Consider the following 14,777-nt stretch of genomic DNA (forward strand, 5'->3'; position numbering starts at 1 on the left):
ATTTGTACTATATGCATATTGTACTTATGCAGCTAATAAAACCTTCAGATACTTAAACACATTGAAAGAGCTTGTATCAATTATGCCTCACATTTATATTCTATCAGTGTTGATTTAACATATACAGACACCTTCAGTTCTATGGAGGAATACTTCAGACACACATCCTTTTTTAAATACCTTTTTTACCTATCTTTTCATAGGCTTCAGGGATTCTAGTAAGAAAATATTTATAAGGCCACCTTAAATTCCCTCACACCCCATCTTCAGCATTGGCAGCAGAAAGCCTGCTTTACCCACCCAACTCCCCCCCCAACCACTGGCAGCTGAAGTCAGACACACAATTTTCACAGCTGAAGTCTGTATCTGGGAATGAGGTATAGGGTAAATATATTGTTGTTTGGAATACATACAGTACATTTCATGTGTGTTCCATGCCTACAACAATCTGTAAATGTAGGATGACAGGAAATGTGAGGCAAGAAATGTTGAACACATAACTAAAACAAATTTTTTTCATGTTTTAGTAATAATGACAAAATTGACGTGAATTGTGCAATTTGTGAAAACTGAAGTCCAAATATCAAATAAACACTTTCACAAAAGGTATAACAAAACAAGTGCACTTTTATTCAAGAACATTTAAAAAAAAAAAAAAAAAAGTTCAATTTACATGTTGCTGTCAATGTATAAAGACTGAAGCCCAACTATCAATCTGTACAAAAGGGAGCTGCCTGCTTGGCTGGTGCAGAGGTTAGTTAACTGTTGCCTCATAATCAAGAGGTTGCTAGTTCGATCCCACATTCTCCCTGCATTTAGCGTATTGAGTAGTGAGCTGCTATTACTATTATAAAATAAAAACATATATTTGATTTTAGTCTGTAACAGCTGGTGTAAATTTATGGTACTTTTTTTTTTTTTTTTTTTTTTTTTTTTTTTTTCAGTCAGTTTTATTCAGTCACGTTCACACTCGACCCAATCTGACACTGTTCGATTTCAAATAAAGACCTGGTATAACGAACCCTAGGCCCACAACCAAGCAGAATCCTGTTTGCATGTCGGCTTTTATCTGTTCACGTCAGAGAACTCCCTGTAATTTCCACTTCCATTGTCTCAAAACAAAACTCGCATCCACAGTTATTCCCAGTCTGTCAAGTACACCACTCATGCCCACATCCACACATTTCCTAGTCACAAAACAAGTTTGTTGTACCACATCTTTAGATTGTGGGGAGCGTGAATGTGACTAACAGAATAAAACAATAATAAATCCATCCATCCATCCATTTTCCAACCCGCTGAATCCGAACACAGGGTCACGGGGGGTCTGCTGGAGCCAATCCCAGCCAACACAGGGCACAAGGCAGGAACCAATCCCGGGCAGGGTGCCAACCCACCGCAGAACACACAGAAACACACCCACACACCAAGCACACACTAGGGCCAATTTAGAATCGCCAATCCACCTAACCTGCATGTCTTTGGACTGTGGGAGGAAACCGGAGCGCCCGGAGAAAACCCACGCAGACACGGGGAGAACATGCAGACTCCACGCAGGGAGGACCCGGGAAGCGAACCCAGGTCCCCAGATCTCCCAACTGTGAGGCAGTAGCGCTACCCACTGCGCCACCGTGCCGCAATAATAAATAAAAAAAAAAAAGCGAGAACTTTCACCATAAATTTATACCGACTGCTACAAGCTCAAATTCTTTTTTATTATATAATAACAATAATAGAAGCTCACTACTCAAAATGCTAAATGCAGGTAGGACCCATGATCAAACTCGCAACCTCGTGTTTATGAGACAGCAGTTTTTACCTCTGTACCAGCCAAGCGGACAGGTCTGCTTATTATCAATTGATATTTGGGCTTTGGTTTTTACACATTGACAGCAACTTGTAAATTAAAAGATTTCTTTTTCTTCAGTTATATTCTTGAACAACAGTGTTTATTTGATATTTGGACTTGGGTCTTCACACATTATGCACTTCGTTGGCATTTTGTCATTAGTACTATAACATGAAAAAAGTTTGTTTTAGTTATGTGTTCAACATTTATTGCCTCATATTTCCTGTCACCCTACATTTACTCAGATCATTGCAGACATGGAACACACATGATATGTATGTATTCCAAATAACAATATATTATTTACGCTACACAATTCCAGACACTTCACTCCCAGATACAGACTTCAGTTGCCTCGGTAGAGGATGAGTGAGTAAGCTGTCTGCTGCCAGTACTCATTTGACATAGTTGCAAAACAAAGGTGCTGATGAGGGGGTGCAAGGGAATTTAAAGTGGCCAATCATTGCAAAGATTTTCGTAGGTTTCAGGAATTCTAGTGTTAAGATTAGTAACAACTTATTAACCTGGCAATGCTATATGTTAATGTCTTTCTTACAGTAACTTTTGGTCAGATATTTCACATTAATGCATTTATTTTATTGTGAATCTAATACCACAGCATTGTTGAACCCAGTGATGAGACCTAGGCAAGTGTGACCCAAATGGTAAAGGTAGTGATGTCCTGTGACCCTCTCAAACAGGCCTGTAATCTTGGCAGGTGGTGCATAGTATTGATCATTTGCTGTAAGGGCAGGCCAACATTAACCAAACCACAAGCAGTGATGGATGTTTGAAGGTCCTACAGCCCAGAATACTGCATGAGGTTTGATAAGCTAGGGAGAGGTTCAGAGGGTTACATTGACATCTCACTTCTGGTAAACCAATGGGAATGAGCACGTCTTTGGTAATCTGAGGGTTATGTTATCTGTAAGGTGCATTCACGTTGTTTTTAATTAATTGTATATATTGCTAGGAATAAAGGTGTACTCTGTTCTGGGCTTTCTTACATTAACAGGGCAAATGTGCATAATTTGTTCATGAGCATTTTTGTTAATTTTCTTAATCTGCCTTGCATTTCACAGTAAATATCTGCTGAAGATGTAACACTTTACCCTTGTCTATATTTTAAGCTCTTTACCCATGTTTTATTACGCAAGGATTTGTCTAAAATATTGCCTTGAATTTTAATTCAATATACTGTATATTGATTGAAGTACATCGTATGGAATGTATAACCAAATAAAAATTGCATGTTCTGATCACAAACCTTAAACTATTACAAGACATCTACTGCAAATTTAACCCCTAGTGAGCACATATAAAATGTTGCTTTTATGTTTTCTTGAAGTTGAAGTAAACAAAGTATTTGGGGAAACAATTTACCCCAAGAAACAATGTATTACAGTCAAGTATTTCACAAATGCGTTTGTGACATTTGATTAGCAAGTCGTGAGGTATTTTAGTTGATGACCGAGATACCATACCAGATAATCAGGCCATTTGAAGCGTCTCATGATGTCTATCACAAATTGAGTTTCTCCTTGACCTCAATAAAGTAACTCTTGCAACCTTCCCCCCCCCCCCCCCCAAAATGATATGTGACTACTCTCCTACATTAAATTCCCATGATTATATGATCTCTTGATTTATTTTGTTCTACCAACTCCCACCCAAATAATGTAGCCTAGTATCCATTAAAAACATGCAGGGTTTAAGAACCTTACAGTGCTATTTATATAAAAAAAAAAAGCACACACACATTTGCAGACTTTCTGGTATCCTGTTTTTGTATATTTGTCACAATATATGGCTTCAGATCTTTAAACAAAATCTGACATTAGTTAAAGCAAACCAGATTAATATTATTACTTCATTTTTAAATTACTATTTGTCCAATGCCAAGATTTCCCATAGTGCTGGATTGGCTGCTAAAATTTTGACTTTGGTATTGATACTGGCTTTCAGAACTCAGTACCAAAATAGTTGCAAAAAAAACGGCAGAACTCAAATACCCATCATACTTTAGCCTCCATGGTGTGCCATACCTTTGTGCCTCTTTCCTCTTGTGTGTGTGTGTGTGTGTGTGTGTGTGTGTGTGAAGTATATAAAACAAACATTCTTCCATTACTTTAATAGTGAATGTCGAGGAAAGGGGCAGGGAATTGAGAGTATACTGAGGTTTACTTCAGGTACCGAAAAATCCCAAAATGTGTGTTTTTTAGGGATTTTGCAAGTACTGGTGTGTGTGTGTATATATATATATATATATATATATATACACACTGCCTTTATTCAAAGTAACTAGGAAAGGGTTACAAAGCCATTTCTAAGACTCTGGGACTGCACTGCACCACTGCAAAAGCATAATCTCCAAATCGGGGAGCATTTGGAACACTGGTAAATCTTCCTGGGAAAGCCTGGACTACCAAAATTACCTGTAGTACAAATATAATTACATTATGAAGTAGAATGGTTACCTAAAACAAAAGTAAGTCTACAACTGCATGGGTCAAAAGAAACTTTTTTTTTAAAGGCTTAGTCAAAGTCCGGACTTGACCTATAGACATACTGTGGCAGGAACTGAAATAAGCAGTTCGAACTTGCAAACTTACCAATCTGTCTGAGTTAAGGCAGTTCTGTGGGTAAAATTTCTCTGCAGTAAATTGCAAGACTGATATATATATAAAATATATAATATATATACACTAGCAAAATACCCGTGCTTTGCAGTGGAGAAGTAGTGTGTTAAAGAGGTTATGTAAACATATATATATAAAATAATATAAAATATGGTTGAAATAGTTTACTGTCAAATAAATGCAAAGAGTACACGACACGTGTTTTGCCCTCATTCTGGGCTCATCAGGTGTACACACTGCACTCCCTCTCGGGAATCGGACGTCAGCGCCAGAGGCGATGCCCCTAACGTTGCGCCACGGCGTGTGGTTCGTTTATTTGACAGCATGTAGATCGGGGTAATTACATTCACAGCATTCGTAGTCTGTGTCACAATCTGATTGTATGGGTGGTTACCTACCAGGTAACGCTTGTGGTTGGCCAGCAATCTGCTAACATCCGCCACGGTGCCCTCAGTTTGTGAGGAACAGATGAACCACACGCCGTGGCGCAACATTAGGGGCATCGCCTCTGGCGCTGACGTCCGAGGTTCGATTCCCGAGAGGGAGTGCAGAGTGTGTACACCTGATGAGCCCAGAATGAGGGCGAAACACGTGTCGTTTACTCTTTGCATTTATTTGACAGTAAACTATTTCAACCATTCTATGATCTGCTCCTCACAAACTGAGGGCACCGTGGCGGATGTTAGCAGATTGCTGGCCAACCACAAGCGTTACCTGGTAGGTAACCACCCATACAATCAGATTGTGAGACAGACTTCGAATGCCGTGAATATATATATATTACACACACACATCAACATATATATACACATACATACACACACACACATATACATATACACATACATACATAGTGCGTTGTAACACAGGCTGTGATTGTTACATGGGAGGGAGACGACAAATCACAGCTTCCCGCTTTCTAATCGGGCCTGTGATTGGTGCTTTGACCGATGCCCAGATCCCACAGTATCTCCCCTTAGGAGAGGCGTTAGGCAAGAGTAATTGAATAGCGGTGCTGCAAGTTTAGCTTTACACCTGTTTTTAAGGCTTATTGACTGAAAGGGGCTTTCATGAAAAAACTTAGGGCTTTGCTACAGGATACACCCTCCACAAGTTAAGGAAGTAAAAATAAAGGTATATATTTGTTTTATTTAAACCTTTTAAGTTTGTATGCGGGCGGTATGGTGGCGCAGTGAAAGGTGCCAGTTAGGAAACCCGGGTTCGCTTCCCTGCGTGTAGTTTGAATGTTCTCCCCGTGTCTGTCTGGGTTTCCTCCGGGTACTCCGGTTTCCTCCCACAGTCCAAAGACATGCAGGTTAGGTGCATTGGCGATTCTAAATTGTCCCTGGTGTGTGGGTGTGTGCGCCCTGCGGTGGGCTGACACCTTGCCCGGGGTTTGTTTCCTGCCTTGTGCCCTGTGTTGGCATGGATTGGCTCCTGTATTTAGGATATAGCGGGTTGGATAATGGATGGATGGACATTTGTATGCATAGCCCCATTTGCCCGTTTTCATTTTTTTTCTTTCTTCAGTAATATTTCCGCAAACCCGGAGCTTGTCCAAATCCTGGTACTGACACCACTGTGTGACCCTGAGGAAGCCACTTCACCTGCCTGTGCTGCAAAAAACAAAAGTAATGTAACATTGTACCTTAGATGTTGCAAGTTGCTGGAATAAAGGCATAAGTCAAATAGATAAATATGTATTATACACATAGGAACTATTCATTTATTTTCAGTTAAGTCATCTGCAGCAAACCTTTATAAATGAGGGTTTCTCCTTTTTAGATAGTGCAAACTGTTTCTTCTTCATTGAGGTTTTCTCTTGGAGAGCTTTTTTCATTTCATTGAAAATTAAAGCAGCAGCTGCCAAAATATGTAGCTTTCTTATTAATTTTTCAACATTGTGTAAAATAACTTTATAAAGTAGCATAAAAGGTTTAAATACTGGTTACCCTTTTACACTAAAATATTACTAAAGAGATACAAAAAAAGTAAAATGCATATGTTGTTTTTCTTTAAGGAGATTAAATATTACTGAAAAAAGAAAAAAAAAAAAACTAAAACAGCCAAATGGGGCTATGCATACAAACTTAAATGGTTTAATAAAACAGAAATATATACCTTCGTTCCCGCGTTTGAGTCGTGCTATAAATCTCTTCCTTGTTTTCAGTTCACGTGATTACGTAGGAGGCGTGATGAAGCGATACGTGACTCCGCCTCTTCCATTACAGTATATGGACAAAAAAGAGATTCCAGTTATGACCATTATGCGTAGAATTTCGAAATGAAACCTGCCTAACTTTTGTAAGTAAGCTGTAAGGAATAAGCCTGCCAAATTTCAGCCTTCCACCTACAGGGGAAGTTGGACAATTTAGTGATGAGTCAGTCAGTCAGTCAGTGAGGGCTTTGCCTTTTATTAGTATATGTATATGTGTGTGTGTATATGTGTGTGTATATATATATATATGTGTATATATATATATATATATATAATATATATATATATATATAATTGCATTTGATTGTGATTATTGCTGTTAAAGATGCTGCAACCAGATATTGAAACTATAGGTCACTGCTTCACATGAGGTAGGAGTGTTAGATGACATTGTTCCTTGAATAAAGAATTGATTTTAAAACTGCATTGTGTGTTCACTCAGCTTCCTTTTCTCTAATTTTGTATTTCACTTAAAGGTCTGAATCAGCTTATTATTTAAAATATGCAAATACTTTTTTTATAGTGCTTTGTATACTGTGTTCATTAGGAATGGGTATCCAACAAAAATGACACTTTTTTTTTTTTTGTATTTTAATTATTCCACCTATGGCTCTGCGTAATTCAGCCCAGATCTTTATTTACATAGCAAACAGCATATAGATAGACAGCAGTTGCACTCCATATTGTGACATAGTGAGTTTTTTCTTTGGTACATGCTGGATCAGAAGTGATAAATAAAATATAAAGTTGCACCTGAGTAAGCATAAATCTTTGTCTTCTGAGAAATGATGTCTTCTCCCTCTTAGAAGAGCAGAACATAGAAAGAGAACAGTAGCAACCTCCATGTTCCATTCTATTAAAGCCTACCTTCCCTTTTGAATTAACATCCTATGTTGAATTGCTTGAGTCTCCTTAACAGACCTCTTCACAAAAATGCACCTTTTTGCCCATTAAACTATACTCCATAACCTACAGTGACAAAGTGAATAAAAATTTCCAAAAAGGCTTACTAATTTATTAAATTTCAAAAACTTCATTTGGATATTTGGACCCTTAAATCAGTGCTTTGTAAAAGCCTCTTTGGCAACCGTTACAGCTTCAGAGACTTCCTTGGCTTGGGTTTTGTTCTGTCATGCAGTGTGAATTGTGTGTGCCATGAAAAACTATTTTCAGTTAGTTCAATTTGCCACGGTTGGAGTCCAAGTTCTAAACACATCTTAAGAATAATTAAAGCAAGCAGGCTGTACCTGACAACAATTTGGTTTGTTAGAGGAAACGGTCTCGCTTATAAATATGTGAGATTTTGTATTTAATGTTTAATACATTTTGAAAACATTTCTGAAAACATGTTTTCTCTTTGTCATTATGGATTATTGAGTGTAAATTGATGGGCAAAATGAGAAATGTATCCATTTAAAATTAAATCTACAACATAAAGTTAAGGGGTGTAAATACTTTATGAATCCATCCTACTTCTCCGCAAGCCCACTGCGTGACATTTACTACCCAGGAATTCCATTCTTGTGGAGTTCAATGCTTTCCAAAAATGTCCATTTCCCCACCCTTGGCAGGTAAAGGAAGCTACACCACAATGAAGATATACAATTGTTTTAATCCTCATTGCCAATAAATACAGTGTTGTGTTTTTACACGTAAACCAACAGTATAATAGTAAGTTAATAAAGAAAGACACAAATACGGCAATTACCAAACTTCCACCATTTTATGTATATAAACAAGTTCCGGCTGTAACGTGCACCTTAATACCAGGGTGCAGGCACATAACACATTCAATGCAATTATTTGAAACATTAAATAGAACTTATATTTAGTATTAAATTTTTACATATACGTAACATTTCCTCCCACCCAGCTTGGATGTATAACAGTATTTTTTTTTTTATATATATCATATCTACAAAACACTTGGCATGGATACAAAACATGAATATAAAGACAGCTAAAGCATACTATATAAAAGTGCACCATTTACTACGGTGTACTGAAACATTTATATATGGCGAAATGCAGCTTACCAAAGCTAACAGACTCCTAAGTACTTTGTACATTAATATTGACTACAAGTTCAACCTTTCAGGAGGTTTATGAATCCTCTCAGGATAGCGTCTTTCTTGTGTAGGTGGAGCAGACATTTGAGATGAGGTTGATTCAGCAGATTCTTGAGGCTGAGATTCACCAGGAGCAAGGGATGAATCAGGTGTCAAGAAGGTAAACTCATTTGAGTTCTGAGGAATGATCAGCTCCTCAGCCTCGTCTTGTGATGTGTCTTCCTGAGCTTGTGCATCTAGAAGCTGGTCGATATGTCTGCGCCAGACTGTATCATGCCCCACCTGCACTGTGTATGTCAGTGGACCAGTCTTTGACACAATCTTACCAGGTTGCCATTTCTGATTTGAGTGTCGGTAGTCTCTAGCAAGCACTTTATGTCCAACCTCAAATATTCTAAGCTTGCATTGTTTTTGGTCTTGGAAGCACTGCTTCTTTTGCACATGTATACGCAAATCAGGTTTTAGCAGATCTAAGCGTGATCTCAAGCTTCTTCCCAGGAAAAGCATTGCTGGAGTCTGACCTGTGGTTGAGTGAGCTGTGTTTCGATAGGCTAGAAGGAAGCCTGCAATTTTCACATGTAGCGACTTTTTCCTTTTCCATGGCTTTCATAGATAGTTTGAAGGACTGAATAAAACGTTCAGCTAGACCATTTGTTGCAGGATGGTAAGGAACAGAGGTGATGTGCTTAATGCCATTCTTTTTTACAAATGCCTGGAACTCAGCAGATGTAAACTGAGTGCCATTGTCACTGACTAGTTGTTCTGGAAGTCCAGTACGTGCAAATAAGGTGTGGAGTATATCTACCGTTTTAGATGATGTTGCCTTTTTTACTGCAAAAATTTCAGGCCATTTTGAATGTGCATCAACCACAATGAGAAACATTCGATTATGGAAAGGTCCTGCATAGTCAATGTGAAGTCGTTGCCAGACAGAGCTTGGCCATTCCCAGGTATGAAGGGGAGCGCTTTGGGGCTGTCGCCGAGTCTGTTGGCATCCTGTGCATGACTTGGCCAGATTCTCTATTTGAAGGTCAATTCCAGGCCACCATATGTAGCTTCGGGCTAAGCTTTTCATCTTTACAACACCTAAATGACCTTCATGAAGTGCCTCAAGTATTTTTGTACGAAGTTTGGGTGGTACAATCACTCTTGTGCCCCACATAATGCATCCTTGACACACTGATAACTGGTCACGTCGATTTGAGTACTCAGGGAGATCAGCATCACTTCTAGAAGGCCAACCTTTTATTATCAAGTCAAATAATTTGGCCATAGTGGGATCTCGACTTGTCTCTTTCTGAATTTGAGCACTTGTAATGGGTAAGGGCTCCAGTTGTGTTAGATGAAAAATTTCAGCTGGATCGGAAAGGTTTTGAGTTCCCTTAAACTCACAAGGTAGACGGGAAAGTCCATCTGCATTTGCATGTAGTTTTGTGCCTCAATTTGGTAGTCATGGCCGCCTAAAAACAAAGACCATCGTTGTAAGCGTGCTGCAGCCATGGTTGGAACACACTTATGAGGACTGAAAATAGCAACTAAGGGCTGATGATCAGTAACTAATGTGAAATGTTTACCATATAGGTATTGATTAAATTTCTTTACCGCCCACACTAGGCTTAGACCTTCCCTGTCTATCTGTGCATAATTCTTTTCAGCAGGACTTAGAGACCTTGATGCAAAAGCAATTGGTCGTTCTGTGCCATCAAGCATCTTGTGAGAAAGAACAGCACCAATGCCATACGGTGATGCATCGCAAGCCAGGCGCAATGGCAACTTTGGATTAAAATGTGTCAGCACTTCATCAGATGTAATCAGCTGTTTGGCAGTATTAAACGCTTGTTCACAATCTTGTGACCATTCCCATTTATTTCCTTTTTGTAACAAACAGTTTAGTGGATGCAACACTGTTGAAAGATTTGGCAAAAATCGATAGTAGTAATTTACAAGGCCCAGAAAGAATGTAACTGGGTCACATTTTCAGGCTGAGGTGCCTTCAGGACAGCATCTATCTTGTCTGGGGATTTATGGAGGCCATTCTTATCAATAATATGTCCACAGTATTCTAAAGAGTCCCTAAAGAATTGGCATTTACTTTTATTTGCTTTCAGTCCAAATTCTAACAGCCTAGTAAGGACTGCTTCAAGGTTTGTCAGATGTGCACTATTATCTGTACCAGTTACAATTATGTCATCTAAGTAACACTGAGTACCAGGGATGCCCTGTAGCACCTGATCCATTGCTCTCTGCCACATAGCAGGAGCAGACGAAACTCCAAAAACCAGTCTGTTATAACGGAAGAGTCCCTTGTGAGTATTAATAGTGAGGTACTTTTTAGATGACTCCTCTAATTCCATCTGTAAATATGCTTGGGACAAATCTATCTTTGAAAAGTTCTCGCCACCAGCAAGTGAGGCAAAGATATCCTCTATGCGTGGTAGAGGATATTGGTCGACATGTAGTACCGGATTTAATGTGACTTTAAAGTCACCACAGATGCGTACAGCACCATTTTTCTTGATCACGGGCACGATGGGCGTTGCCCACTCAGACCAATTGACTTTGGAGAGGACACCCTGTCCTTCTAAACGCTTGAGCTCTGCCTCAACCTTAGGGCGAATAGCATATGGTACAGGGCGAGCCTTATGGAACTTTGGCTGTGCATCCTCTTCCACTGCAATATGTGCCTTGATATGTTTGAGAGTCCCAATTCCCTCTTGGAACACCTGTGCATAGTGAACTAATAGTGAATTCAGCTTTTCTTGCTTAGGAAATATGCTCAGTCCTGAGGTGAAATGCATTTCTTTTATGGACTGCCAGTTAAGCTGGATACTTTTTAGCCATTCACGTCCAAATAAGGGAACACCTCCTCTTGATAGCACATATAAATCCAGCAGATGTCTCTGGCTTTCATACACAACTGTCACCTTAAGCTTACCAATGGGAGCAATCTTTTCACCTGTGTATGTTTTTAGTATTACTGAAGTGCCTTTCAGTTTCACATTTGGAAATTTTTCTTTATAATCTTTTTCTGAAATAATTGACAGGGCTGATCCGGTGTCTAACTCCATTTTTAATGTCACTTCTTCCACTTTGGGTGCCACCCATATTATTCTGCGGTCAGTGTGTTTAATAGAATGGAGCTCTAGACAAGACAGATGTTCAGTTTCAGAGTCACTGGAGTTGGTTTTATCAATTTCATGCACCTTTTTGCTTTTATTACCCATTTTATGTGACTTCCCTTTATTTTCGTTCATTCTGCACATTTTCTGGATGTGCCCTTTTTTATTACACTGTCTGCACTCTTTATCTTTAAACCAACATTCAGTCGGAACGTGCGATTTTTTTTCCACATCTAAAGCAGGATGGCATTTTCTCAGCGTGCTTTGCTACAACCTTATTGAGGCTGCACTGTGAAATCACTTTTCTCTTAAATTCTAAGGCGTCTTTTTCCGCCGTTTCCATTGAAATCGCTATTTCCTGTGCGCGCTGTAATGTTAAATCTCTTTCTGTGAGGAGCCGTTTCTGTATGCTCTCGTTGTGAAGCCCGCACACGAGTCGATCTCTTAGCATGTCGGACAAGCCCTCGCCAAAATGACAGTGCTCTGTAAGCCGCCTTAGCTCAGCAATATAGTCCGCAATTGACTCGTGTTCCTGCTGGTCCCGTTTATGAAAGCGAAACCGCTCGGCAATAATCATCGGTTTTGGGTTCAAATGTGCTTGCAATACATCCACAATATCTTTAAATGATTTTTCTGCGGGTTTCAACGGTGCCACTAGACTGCGCAACAGATTATAAGTTTTCGGACCCATTACACTTAAAAGCACAGCCACTTTTCTCTCATTCCCGATATCGTTTGCGAGGCAGTACTGCTCAAGTCTCTCAATGTAAGTAGCCCATTCCTCCTCGGTGCTGTCAAAAGCAGCCATTTGTCCTACACAGCCATACATCTTGTTTCAAATTCTTAAGATTTTCTTTACTCACTTCTGTGTTTTATCCGTCTCTCTTCTGGCAGGCCCAGGGTGCGCTCTTCAGTATGCCACGAAGCACATAGAAAACATGGAAATTCACTCAAGGCAAAGCAGAGAAGCTCAGTTGGTTTTGAACAGTCAGCATGCGGCAGGGTTATTTATTTTCTCGTCGCCAATTCTGTTGTGTTTTTACACGTAAACCAACAGTATAATAGTAAGTTAATAAAGAAAGACACAAATACGGCAATTACCAAACTTCCACCATTTTATGTATATAAACAAGTTCCGGCTGTAACGTGCACCTTAATACCAGGGTGCAGGCACATAACACATTCAATGCAATTATTTGAAACATTAAATAGAACTTATATTTAGTATTAAATTTTTACATATACATAACATACAGCATAAAAGCATCCTTTATATAAACTTAAAGCATGCGTCTTGTAATTCAGAAAGTAAGGAATGGAGTAGTTATCTTCATTCATAGTTGTCTTGCCAGTTTATAATCTCTCAGTCATTCTGTTTTGCAATCCAGATGACAACTGTCCTCAAGCTGGGAACCTCCCACACTGCGTTTTGTTGTTGTCGTCTTCTGGCCATGTTGATCGCTGATGTTGTCTTATTCAGAGAAAGTTTATCTGCTGAATTTTATCACTTAAAGGACAGTCCAAGAATTTTATGAAGAATGCAAAAATGGACTCTACCGTAGAGAGATGATGATGAAAACTTAATGTTTGTTATTTATTATTCTATTTCAGTTAGTCTTTTCAGCAACTGTAGTAGTTTTGTATCATTTTAGTTTTTCGTCTTGTTTTTGTTGTTTATAAGCTTTTTAGTTTTAGTCTACAATAACTTTGGTGGGAAGTTCTATACCTGTGACAATATCATCCAAAACTGCACTCATACCTTGGGTATTACTAAGTCTCTTGTTGAAGGGCTTTAGTAGCAGGTTCATTTAGTATTTTACTGTCTAGAACAGGAGTATCAAACTCAATTATGAGGGCCAACATTAACATTTTATATACCTGACACAGGTCGGAATTTTGTCAGTAAAAAAAACTGTTTCTGCTGCCCCAGGGTTAGCTGTAAATGCATACTGTCCCACCTCCTTACCCATCTATCTATTATAAAAAGAGATCCTGTCCTGGGAAGCATAAAGCAAGTCTATGATACGTGATCTTCTCGTAAGACATTTTAAAGACCTGCAAGACCAAACACACGCCCTACTTACAATCTATCAAATAGGACAATAGGCAGCAAAACATTCAGTCTTGTGAAGGATTTGAGCACACACAGATCCAGGGCTCTCAGCGCATATAAAGCGTATAAGGACAGTACGTTATAAATTAAATGTCGACATCTAAGCGAAGAAGAGAGCAGCGCGGAGAAAAGAGACTCAAATGTGTTGGACAGAAAAAACTGCAAAAAAGAATAATCAAGGTGCAAATTCAGAAAATAAGGAAAGTAATTATCAGCCCGGAACAAGTGGAATTGAAAAAAAAAAAAAACACGTCCAATCCGGCTCAGAATTAAGACAATGAGTAAAAGAAAGTAGAACTTCATAAAGATGTTTACAAACGTTGGCGCTAAACACATGTAGAGCAGGTTAGAGACTATGAAACTAGGGAAATTAGACTAAAAAAAAACTGCACTATACACATGTGGAGAAAGTTAAAGGATATGAAAGTAGGAAAATCAGAAAATAGAAAGTAAAGATCGCAGTAACACAAACAGCCTCATTTAACTATGCACCAGTCTAACTTTGGTTTTGCACAATAATTACTACACTATTGCACCTTAACACTTAAGTACAATTATGTGAATAAAGTAGAATTATTATCTTTACTGTTACCTTTAAATTTATGACTTTTTGTTAATCTAACTGATATTCTTCTAACTTTGCACAGTTTTTGATAAGCGGATCAGGATGCATGTGACAAATAAAGAATCTTGAGAATTTCAAAAACGACTTTACAGACAGGAGTCCAATGCAGAACTCTGCTTACTTTTTTACTTTGTAAAAAAAAAAA

At 38.7% G+C, this 14,777-nt stretch overlaps 1 protein-coding gene and 1 non-coding gene across 5 annotated transcripts in view; both read left to right on the top strand.

The window, feature by feature from the left end:
* ncapd2 (non-SMC condensin I complex, subunit D2) overlaps positions 1–14,777 on the top strand; it is a 100,945-nt gene that overhangs the window by 46,582 nt on the left and 39,586 nt on the right. The gene's annotated exons all lie outside the window — the stretch shown is intronic.
* Positions 2,478–2,767, top strand: LOC114658322 (small nucleolar RNA U85). The gene has a single exon (XR_003717369.1). It is a non-coding gene; the product is annotated as a small nucleolar RNA U85 (small nucleolar RNA).

The sequence above is a fragment of the Erpetoichthys calabaricus genome, chromosome 9 (genome assembly GCF_900747795.2).
Source record: "Erpetoichthys calabaricus chromosome 9, fErpCal1.3, whole genome shotgun sequence".
NCBI classification, from domain to species: Eukaryota; Metazoa; Chordata; class Cladistia; order Polypteriformes; family Polypteridae; genus Erpetoichthys; species Erpetoichthys calabaricus.